Below are 10,205 nucleotides of genomic sequence, written 5' to 3'. Positions count from 1 at the left end.
TTATCAATACTACATGTACGTGTTTCCTTGTTTGTATTTATAAATTGTATAGAAATTACTTCGAGGTCATCGAATTTTGTCTTTATTTCCTTAAACATTATAATCCATGCGTCGGTAAAAAAAAATAGCCGTATGTACATGTATATAACTATCTTAATGCTAACCAATTCACAAAGTACGTCATGAAATTACTTTGAGATCATGAAACCTTTTACATAAGTCGTTCGAAACGATATTCTTAATGTTCGGTTTTTTTTCATTATCATTTTACAATTGTAACCCTGCCCCCACGAGATAAAGATCTTTAAAACAGAAAATAGAAGTGAAACGTTTACAGGTCCTTGAAAGAAAACCATGTGCAATAAACATGGACACATTCATCACCATCTTACTTTATTTCCTCCTATAGGAGATTGACATAAGACAAAATACAAATATTATGTATAATAAGAAAAGTTTTGAAATCACATAATTAGAAATGTGTATAACTTAATATTTTGAATTGAAAAGTATTTACAGTCTACAGTATTTTAGGAAGGAAAATCCCTCGTTAAGGACTTCCAAACGATGTTTCGGTATTAAAATGTCACAGAGATCTTCATGGTTGCCAAGCAAAAGATCTGAGAAGCTCTCATCCGATTTTGAAACCATTGTGTACATGAAATTGAAACTAGTTAATTCAGTTACTCTTTTATAAAGTGAAAATCTCTGTATTTGAAGTTCTGTGCACATACATATTTGTTGGTTCAGTATACCTAGAACAAAGTGTCCACACAGTTTGCAATTTCCGCTACTAGGAGGAGTAGGCCAGAGTTTAGCTATACATGTATGTATAGCGGTTAAAAGTCAGTCTGCCACTAATTTTTGCATATTGCCACAGGGAATCATAGTTATTGTTTTCAGATAGTAATCTTTAGAATTTGACGAAATCTTTGTCCCTGCGCATTCGCTCTTCTTTTTGAAGTCTTTCAATTGGGTTAACAGCACTACTGACAATGTTTTTCCACTGAAACTTGGTCGGGAATGTGCCTGTAAAAATATAGTGTGTCAAATATTTCAAAAGGGAACCTTTGATAAAATGTTAATCACATCTGGGATGAATTCATATTGTTTTCTACATGTATCTCCGAAAAACTGGTATAGTCTGTAGATGAGTAGGGGCAATAAGGCCCTTATTTGGCCCAAAAATTACTGCAAATTAAAAAGTTATCATACATATTTTTAAATTACTGAAAACTTGACTAAGGAATAAGGTACTAAGAAAAACAAACAAAATTTGACATCGAACACTTTACCATGGCAACGATTTATGACCTAATTTGCATATTTTGTTAAATTTCGTGATTTTCCTTGTTTTTTCTTCAAATTTTAAGTATATTTTAGATTGAAAAAGTATGTGCGCACCCAAGAAACAACTTTATATTTGGTGAGATTATGCCAATAGTTATAATAAAGCTTCTGTTAAATTATTTTGTTGTTTCTCAGCTGCGCAGGATGTTTCCTCAAAGGAAATAATGATAGAAAACTGCATAAATTCTATATTTTTCATCGTTTTTGTGAAAACAATACATATTATGACGTAATTGTGACGTCAGCAGATAAAAATCTTTCCGTTTTTAGTTTATATTTCTTGACCCTATGCATTTCGAAACATTATGTACCAATTTGAAATGGTTATCAAACATTTTATTTTCTTGGGCCAAAACTAGGCCTTAATGCCCCTACTCCTTTGTTTTGTAAGAGGTTCTGCCTTCATTTCACATAGTTTACATAGGAACATCAGTTTCCGTTTTTCAAATAGTACTGGTAGTCCTCGAGGTTTATCATCAATTCGCACATGTCTGACCGTGTTCGTCTAGGAAGGCCTTGAATATGTTTCACAATGAAATGTTAGAAAGTTTTAAAAGACGTTATATCTTTTATTTTTAACCCCATTCCAAAGCTCACATCCGTCCAGTACCGTAGGTATTACGATTGTATTGTAGAGGCTACACACAGTTAAGGGATTTAGCAAACAATTGCCAGTACCGGCTATAGCAAAATAAGCATTTCGGCCCTTCCTACATGAAAGCTGAATATCTGAGCTTGGCGATAAGTCAACCGTTCTTAATATTCCAAGGTGCCTTGTCTCGGTGAAAATGTTAACATAATTATCTCCAAGATTAAATACGTGTTCTAATTCATATTTGTAGCATAAAATGACAGATTTTAGTGGATAAACTCAAATCTCCATCTAAGTGAGTAATCGTAAGCACAATCTAGCAAAAAATGAAGCCTTTGTGGTGCGGTACCGATGCACACTACGTCGTCAGCAAATGATGGATTACTTGTATGAATATTTGAAATATTTGCAGTTCCAACTAATTCTAATTCATTTAATAGATCATTAATGTACACCAAGTAAAGGCAGGTCGATTGTACACCACCTTGTCTGACGCCTTGTTGGACTTTGATGGGAACTGATACGTATTCATTGACGTAAACGGAACTTGTTATATCGCTATAACAATCAGAAATCACTTGTAGTGCTTTACTATTTATACCAAGACGGAATAGTTTGTATATAAGGCCACTAAGCCACACTGTATCAAATGCACGGTAACTGTCCGAAAACGCAAAGAATAATTTGCAGCCTAATTCTAAGAGGTAACTATAAATAAAGGCAACAGTAGTATACCGCTGTTCAAAACTCATAAATCCATTGACAAAAAACAAAATCGGGGTAACAAACTAAACCCGAGGGAAACGCATTAAATATAAGGAGAACAACGACATAACACCGAAACGTAACACACACAGAAACGGACCAAGCATCAGACAAAACACCACGAGAATAACAAATATAACATGAAAACCAAATACAAGAATTTGGGATAGACAAGTACCGTGCCACGTCTTATCTCAATATCTCAAAAATAAGAGAAAACACAAACGACTCAACGTTAAAATGCAACACACACATAAACGAACAATAATATAACAATGGCCATCTACCTGACTTGGTACAGGTCACTTTTAAAGGGGAATAAAAGTGGTGGGGTTGAACCTGGTTTTGTGGCATGCCAAACCTCGCACTTTAATGGCAAAGTTAAATATAACATTGAGATGACAACATAATATTACAGGACTACAATACAAATAAATAGGATAACATATTAGACAAATAAAAACATGATTAATAGATAACAAAAAGCATGAGGTTTAAAATTCAATACGCCAAAAACGCGCCTTGTCCACACAAAAATCAACAGTGACGCCCAGATATAAAAGATCGAAAGTGAAAAAAATACAAAGTTGTACAGCACTGAAGATCAGAAGTTGAAAAGGTTTCGCCAAATACGGCATTGTTTTTATGCCCGGGATAAGAACATTCTCATACAAACAGTAAATTTTATCAAATGTATATATGTTATTCCTTAATATGAAATCTGAAAATATGATGGATTTGTTCACATTAGTTCGTTCAAGGTCGGTTACTCTGCAACTAGTGTTGAAATCATCAGCTACAATTACGGGACCAAATTTTGTATAGTTGTTGACATAAACTTCATAATGTTCAGTTCATATTTGTAATTTTGCATGTTACTGTCTGCGGGTAGGTAGACCGAGAAAACAAATATAGAGTAGTTTTTGTTACACTGTATTTCAATTCCTTATAATCTTTCAGAAACCGGACAGTTAATTGGTTTTATGTTGAATTTCAATGTTTTCTTGTGTGCATAATTGCAACATCTTTTAAACTTCTTGTATCATTTTCAGCAATGTTTTCAGCGTGCGTGTTCCCTTTGGCGCCCTGGGAAATAAAACCTTCTATCATATTTGTCAAAAATTAAAATTTAATCAATGCAAGCAACATTTGAGTTGTTCCATACATGTTCGATTTTTTGTAAAATACTAATATTATTTTGAAAATTTACAGAATACGAAGCCTGTGCACTCTTTCTACAAAATAATTTTATATTCAATTAGTTGATGATTCAGCTGAATGTTTAGGTGATACAAACTATATAGAATAAAAGTAAAAGCACCAAAATACTTCGAGGAAAACTTTAAACGGAAAGTCCCTTATCAAATGGCAAACTTAAAAGCTCAAACAAATAAAATGTATATATATCAACTTTCATATTGCTGAATAAGTAGAATACAAGGACGGGATGTCTAAGTACACGGCCACGAAATATGTAACAAAGTAATACAAATTTAAAAGGCAAATAGAACTCAAAGCTTACAATGATGTAAGACAAGATTATAAAAAATGTATAACATAACAATATATGAGAATGTTTCTATAAATGCTTATTCATATGCTTGTAGAATCTGTTTACTCAATATTATGAGAATCAAAATTGAAGTACATTAAAGGTTTCGTTTCGTTTAATTTTTGACGTATATATAGAAATCAAGCAGCGTGATATTGTAAATGCTAGTTGTTGATAGAGCCTGAAAATACACCCTAAAAATATATTCAATCATCATCGAGTCAAGTTTAGACATGTTATTATTTCTCCTATATTTGCCTTCTTTGGTGTTTTCTCGATAAAGTTGCACACTAATATATCATACAAAAGCTAAATATTTAAAACTAAAAGCAATAAATGTTTACAAAACACTTTTCGACCCCTGTTTATATGAAATATAAACTGCCAAGTGTTTCAATTGGTTTTCTATTTCTACTTATACATTACAGGAAATTAAAGAATAATGTACTTTAAGTGTAGGTCATCATTATACTTCCGTGTACTATGTTTATCAAATACGTCATAATGTAAGCAGTAAAGGAAAGAGCTGATTAAGTAATTAGTGCGACAGTAGTAATATAATGAATATTATTGTGGACGAAGATAACGCTTTCATTTAAAGGGACATTATCTACGGAAACAAAGGATTATTTTTGTTCAATCATTAAGGAAAGTGAAATAGTGAAATAATAATTCCTATTTGGGAACATTCATTGACTCAAATATTTTGGCCTTGGTAATGTACATTCCAGAAATGAATTTTAAAAGTTTTTGTTTCTATACAATAACCAAAAGGGTGCTCTATTAAAAAACAAATCATTACACTTGAGTTGGAGTTAACTGATATAACAGATATATTTTGTGCTTTGTATTAATATTTACCAGGAAATTTTATTTTGTTTAAATTGACCTAAAATATCGTATTTCCTGCCGTTCTTAAAATTGATTTAATGAAAACGCAACTTCTAAATTTATTTTTCAACAAAGAATTTCTCTTACTTGTTTAATTGTGCTATCATAGATGCTACGTCCGGATCCGTAACAACGGAAGTCTGCAATTCTACTGTTGTATTGTGTGTGTTGTTTGTTTTGCAATTCTCAAAGTCACGTCATGCAAGAAAATGTATTACATATTTGATAATACTGTGTTTGGATATACTATAAGTATAACAACATATAATGTTTATACATGTAATGACCGGTGCGGGTTGTTTTCTTTTGTTTTCTGCATCACCAGTTGTAAGTAATCAGGGTCAGACATAACTTAGGAATAACTTGATGTTTAATATGTTCAGCTGATCGATAGGAAAATTCGATACATTTCATTGAATCTTTAATTTTTTCTGTAAAATGATTCTAAGGTCTATTTAAGGTGGTACCTAACACTTAAACTAAAATTAATTTGGCTCGTTTAATTTTCTTGAAATTTTGACAAAGTATTTACTTTGACAAAAATATATATATAAAAAAAAAATTGAACCAACCGTTTTATCAGAAAAAATACACTGGTTATATAGCAGTTTGAAAAACACTTATTTTGATAATTGATAAGCCTAATATTACCTCATGAACACTATCTCATTTAACGTTCTGCTCATTTGACAGAAATATCTCCCTGTAGTATTAGGTACCACCTTAATCAACAAAGAAACAACTTGAAGATAACTTAAAATCACAAAAAAAAAATGAAAAAAATAAATATAAAAACCCAGCACAGCACAACATTTGGATAACAAATCGTATTGCACGAGATACATTTGTACATTGTACATTGATATTATCAATAATGATCAATAATATACAGAATATTCATAGATCAGTTCTTGTGAAATGATCTGCCGTAGGATGGATTTTTTTCAATTGAATATTTATGAAACTGGTTACAGTTGCCCTTTTCGTGTCAAAACAATGATATATAAGTAGCATTCGCACTGTTGGCACAATCGGAGATTTGTTACACTATTAATTAAGTACAATCCAACAAAACGTTGATTATTGATCTACTTTACCGATCGTGGAAATGTTGATTTGACTAGTTAACTTTTTCTAATTCGGATGAGTGTTTTACAGACATGCAGCTTTAGCGTCGGACATGTAAAATATTAATGCTGATACACTTCATAAATTGTATTTACATTAGCTAAGATTTTTAGAAATAGGAAAAAGTAAATTATAGACATTTTGGTGTTTTTCATGTTATTGAGAGAGATTAGCGTAATACTATATCAAGTAACAAAATATATAACATGTGTAATTGACAGTTGTTGCATTGAAAAAAGTTACATCACAAAAATACTGTTTAGCAAATATTCCGTAACGATCAACCAACGCGCGATGGCGTCCGTAATGTTTACGAAGTAACGAATACAACTTTACGATTTGGATCTTTTGGGTTAAACATGAAAAGGTAGTAATCGGGAAGCTGAAATTATCTCTTTCGTCGTAAAGTTTTGTTTTAAACCAGCCCGCATGGTCAATTTCTAGATATTAGTCCTAATCAAATGAAACAATCTATATATTTAAGATTGAACTGGTATTGCAATATTTAACAAAGATTTTTCACGTGTAAGAAGATATTGTTTATCAATTCACATGTAAACAAAAAACAAGAGGCTGTCACAACGACAGAAAACCGGATTTATTAGCATTTATTTGTGTCCTGGCAATATCACAAGAACCATTACTGATGATTGGTGAAAGTTAAAATTGTCAATATCAAATTTGACCTCTATTTTGTCATCAGTATCAACATATTAAAATTTGAAAAGCTTAGATTGAATGGTTTGTGAGTAAATGCAACACCATTTTACGATCTTTCAAGAACCATAACTCCTGAACGGTAAAAGTCAAAATCGTCATTATTGAACTTGACCTCTATTTTGTCATCAGTAACAACATATTAAAATTTGAAAAGCTTTGGTTGAATGGTTCATGAGAAAATGCACGGACACGACTGGAAACACCATTTTTCAATATTTCAAGAACCATAACTCCTGAACGGTAAAAGTCAAAATAGTCATTATTGAACTTGACCTCCATTTTATCACCAGTAACAACATATTAAAATTTGGGAAGCTTTGGTAGAACAGTTCATGCGTAAATGCACGGACACGACTGGAAACGCCATTTTTCAATCTTTCAAGAACCATTACTCCTGAACGGTAGAAGTCAAAATGACCATTATTGAACTTGACCTTCATTTAGTTGTCAGTAACAACATATTAAAATTTTAAAAGCTTTGGTTGAACGGTTCTTGAGTTAATGCACGGACAACATTTGATTGCCGCCCGTCCGCCCGACCGACCACCCGCCCTGCCGCCCGCCCGCCGAGCATCCCCAATTTAATAACCGCCATTTTTGTCACAAATATCCGGTTAAAAATTATGTGTATAATTATGTTAACACGAAGTCCTTTCCATAATGTCTAAATATGCCAAACAATAGAGTTAACTGCATAGTAACATTTTGGGACGTGTGTAAATTCAGATTATTTCAACTTTCTTCCGTATACACTCAAACAAGTTATTCACACCATTCATCAGAAATTGTCTTTCCGTATACACTCAAAACAAGTAGTATACATCTTTTATCAGAAATTTTGTATCTTTTTTCCAAACATGAATAGAGAAGTGATGGGAATTTTCAAATATCGATTTAAAATTCTTTTTAATAGGTCTATTTTATATGTAGTAACAAGCCGTAAAAATATATTGTTATATGCAGCAATCATCCTGATTGATTTATGAAATAAATAAACTCATCACAGATACCAGGACTAAATTTGGGATATACGCCAGACGCGCGTTTCGTCTTCAAAAGACTCATCAGTGACGCTCGAATCCAAAAATGTTAAAAAGGCCAAATAAAAAGTATGAAGTTGAAGAGCAATGAGGACCAAAATTCCTAAAGGTTTTGCCAAATCCAGCTAAGGTAATCTATGCCTGAGATAGAAAAGCCTAAGTATTTCAAAAATTCAAATTTTTTAAAACAAATAATTTATAAATATAACCATATAAATGTAAATTCATGTCAGCACAAAAAGTGCTGACTACTAGGCTTGTAATACCCTCGGTGAAATAAATCTCCACTAGCAGGAAAAGGCAGAATTCTCAACAACAAAAAAAGAATAATAATGGGAAGTGATAGCATAGGTCCCAGTTGATTATTGATCTACTTTACCGCTCGTGGAAATGTTGATTTGACTAGTTAACTTTTTCTGATTCGGATGAGTGTTTTACAGACATGCAGCTTTAGCGTCGGACATGTAAAATGTTAATGCTGATACACTTCATAAATTGTATTAACATTAGCTAAGATTTTCAGAAATAGGAAAACTGTTAATTATAGACATTTTTGTGTTTTTCATGTTATTGAGAGAGATTAGCGTAATACTATATCAAGTAACAAAACATATTACATGTATAATTGACAGTTGTTGCATTGAAAAAAGTAAAATCACAAAAATACTGTGTAACAAATATTCCGTAACGATCAACCAACGCGCGATGGCGTCCGTAATGTTTACGAAGTACAGAACGAATACAACCTTTACGATTTGGATCTTTTGGGTTAATAGATATAGGAAGATGTGGTGTGAGTGCCAATGAGACAACTCTCCATCCAAATAACAATTTAAAAATTAAACCATTATAGGTTAAAGTACGGCCTTCAACACGGAGCATGAAAAGGTAGTAATCGGGAAGCTTAAATTATCTCTTTCGTCGTAAAGTTTTGTTTTAAACCAACCCGCATGGTCAATTTCTAGATATTAGTCCTAATCAAATGAAACAATCTATATATTTAAGATTGAACTGGTATTGCAATATTTAACAAAGATTTTTCACGTGTAAAAATATATTGTTTATAAATTCACATGTAAACAAAACAAAATATGTGTATAATTATGTTAACACGAAGTCCTTTCCATAATGTCTAAATATGCCAAACAATAGAGTTAACTGCAGAGTAACATTTTGGGACGTGTGTAAATTCAGATTATTTCAACTTTCTTCCGTATGCACTCAAACAAGTTATTCACACCATTCATTATTAGTATTTCAAAACTTCTAAATTTTTAAAACATATAATTTATAAATATAACCATATCAATGTTAATTCATGTCAGCACAAAAAATGCTGACTACTAGGCTTGTGATAACCTCGGTGAAAAAAATCTTCACTAGCAGGAAAAGGCAGAATTCTCAACAAAAAAAAAGAATAATAATGGGAAGTGACAGCATAGGTCCCAATTGATACCTACGTGAGACTTCCAGAACCGTAATATTAATATAAAGTCAATAAAAGTTGAACATATAAGTAATATGTGTGACAATATTTATTTCAAAATTGTTAAACATATATTTTCAAGTAAACAATCATACATCATTCGAATATTTTAATTTTGAATTGTACGTAAAATATCGTATTTTTCAGATGTGTCAAGATGATCAACGATATCTTAATGACATCCGTTAATCGTTCGAAAAAGAGACGCAAAAGATACCAAAGAAACATTCAAAATCATAAGTCGAAAATAAACTGACAACACCATGGCTAAAATGAAGAAAGACAAGAAGTCAAATAACAGTACAAGAAACACAGCATAGAATACTAGAGTCTAAGCAAAACGAACCAAATCAGGAAAAATCAAATCAACTGCATATGCTCTGGAAGGCTGAGCAGATCCTGCTCCATATGTGGCATCCGTTGAGTTACTATTGTAAGTACAAAACCGGTAATAAGGTTTAATTTTTAAGATCATATTCGGGGAAAAACAGATGGGGTTGTGCTAAGTGGTTATGCAAATGGGAACTTATCCGTGTACATCTGTGAAACGGATGTTCCATAACGGTCAATAAACTCATGATGGCTTCCTTAAAATTGTCTGGTTGTCTTATTGATAAATGTATCTTGTTCACCTGATAAAAGAAAAACGCGAATTAGGAAATCACAACATAAAATGCTGAA

This window comes from Mytilus trossulus, chromosome 9 (genome assembly GCF_036588685.1).
Source record: "Mytilus trossulus isolate FHL-02 chromosome 9, PNRI_Mtr1.1.1.hap1, whole genome shotgun sequence".
Taxonomy (NCBI): Eukaryota; Metazoa; Mollusca; class Bivalvia; order Mytilida; family Mytilidae; genus Mytilus; species Mytilus trossulus.
This window is presented reverse-complemented; position numbering follows the sequence as displayed.